Genomic DNA, 2,500 nt, shown 5'->3' with positions numbered 1-2,500 from the left:
TTGGCTGCTCGCTAAAGAGGTCTGAGGTTGGCACTCCTACTTCTAACGTCCCCTTTCGCAACGTTTCAAAGGCCTTCCGAAAATTTACTTTCAGATTCTCCGAGTTTTTTTTTTTTTTTTTAGCTATTTCGTTTCTTAAAGAATTATTGGTATTCTTTTTCTATTCCTGGACATTGACGTTCGGTTTAAAATTCCTTAAGTGTTCTTCATTTTCTCTTTCTTCAGGATCCAAATTAACGTAAAAAAAAAAAAATATTGAGAAAAAAATTATATAATAGCATTTAGTAACTTCTTCCGATTTTATGCCATGCTTTTTAAATCTCACTGGAGTTGCCAGCTACACTTTGTATATTCTTATTTGGTGCACTAAACCTTAAGGTATGAATGCATTCTTTAATATTACCACTTTTTATCAACTATAATAGAATTATTAGTTTAACTGTGATTTTAGAGTTTATGACGTGCTGTAATTAGATGAAATATCCAGTCATATCTGTACGGTGAAATGATTGGCCAATATCTTAACGGCAAAAATTACGAAGGAACCAATCAGAGAGTAGAGAGAGTCAGCTGATGCTTCCTATTGGCTGATTTTAGAGACAGAGGGGAGGAGCCAAGAAAACAAAAATAAAAAAATCCTGTATTGTTTCTTGGGCAAAAAAAGATTTATATATATATATATTTTTTTTTTTTTTTGGCAAATACATGGCAAATTTATATTTTTGGTTGTCAGTGGAAGCAAAATCGATTCAAATTTGATTGGATTTTCTTATGATAAGAGGTTAGATTTTTTCTCACTAGACTGTAAATATAAATAAAATTATAATATTACTCAACTCTGGTGTTTTATAATTCCCATAATATCAAATCTGTTGTATATCTTTTCTCAATCTCATTTAATTAGAAAAATCGAGGAAAGGAACTTAGTAAAACGATAATAACAATGGTACTAAGAACTAGAACACACCGTTAAGCTCTATTTAAAACAATTATTATTTTAGTCTCCCCAAAACTCCAGAATTACGTGTGATCATCAACTTTAGTCTACCAAAACGTTCTACTATCTTCCTACACTCTACGCAAATGTATTTTCAATCTTCTCTATCATCTTCCTTAAAATCATCTGCCTTTATCTACCGTAATCTACCTTAAGGAACCCCACTCTACCACAAACATACTTACACTCTACCACAAACATACTTACACTCAACCTGATGAAAGTCCTCTCAGGGACCTATTCATATACCTAAAATCACCATCGTAAGCTCTTCAATTAATCGCTGGGACAGAGGCAAGCAAAAAAAAAAAAAAAAAAAAAAAAAAAAGGTCTTTAAATTCTTCTGTTATTTTTATTATTATTATTTATCTTTTTTTGTTTTGTTTTGTAATTTGGTGTTTGTAATATTGATGGCAATGGTATTTTTTGTCATAGAAGGCGTGGTAATCCTAATGAGAATAATTATATTATGAACAATGCTAATAATCACAATGATATTAGAGATTATATTAACGATCAAAAATCAAAAGTACTTTTTCAAATTGAAGATCTGACAGACAATGCCTGCATGATTTCTTTTTAATTCATATGAGGATGAAACCGTCAAACAAACTTTATGCAGATTTCTATGAAACGGAAAATTCGTCTATATCAGCTTGTGAACTTTTATGATCACCAAGAACTTTTGAAAAACAAAAAAACAAAAAACAAAAAAACTGCCCAACCGTGTAATGCTTTTTTTTTTTTTTTTTTTTTTTTAATGGACAAACATTTATTGAATTCTACCATAATATCTTAGTTATATGATATATATAGATTATATATGTATCAGCTACATACTGTATATTACTTACATATATCAGTCAGCTGCGTTACATAATTACACGTAAATATTTTATTGGATATTGATAACTTCTGCTTTTGTTTATATGGCGCATCACATTCAGCTATTTACACGAATTTTAACGAAGACAGAGCAAGAGCATTTACGATAAGAAACAAAAACAGTGAATGATAGATTTTCAGTAATTTATTCGCGGAAATAATACCACAGTAATAATACCAGAAATACGGTATTTGGTTCATGCCTTCACGACCTTCCCTTCCAGTTTCAATTAAATGTTTTTCAAAATCCGAAAGAGAGATAGAGAGAGAGCAAAAAATAATAATTGACGAAAATAAGCGTTTTTTTTTTTTTTTTTTTTTTTTTTTTGTCTTCTCTTCGCCTGGCAAATAATTCTGTTCATGCAACCATCTTGCAACACCTAGAAAACACGAGTTAAAATCAGGACAGAATTCCCTTTCTTTTCTCGCCTCCAAATTCCAGAACCTCTACTTATAAAGGCCAATATGAGCTTTATAACCATTATTTTGTCTTTTTTCTGAGTGGTTCTCTACTGTCTGGCAACTAAAAATAATATTCTAGACTTCTGATAGACACCAACTCTTTATTCCATCTATTTCCAAATACGAGTTCATTTTGCATGTATAATTCCTTTATAT

The 2,500-nt window shown here is 30.4% G+C and overlaps 1 protein-coding gene across 1 annotated transcript in view; it reads left to right on the top strand.

Annotated features, from left to right (window-relative positions):
* Window positions 1–2,500, top strand: part of LOC125036984 — a 57,347-nt gene that overhangs the window by 26,611 nt on the left and 28,236 nt on the right.

This window comes from Penaeus chinensis, chromosome 22 (genome assembly GCF_019202785.1).
Source record: "Penaeus chinensis breed Huanghai No. 1 chromosome 22, ASM1920278v2, whole genome shotgun sequence".
NCBI lineage: Eukaryota > Metazoa > Arthropoda > Malacostraca > Decapoda > Penaeidae > Penaeus > Penaeus chinensis.
The sequence above is the reverse complement of the archived record's forward strand: the minus strand, read 5'-3'. Positions and strand labels throughout refer to the sequence as shown.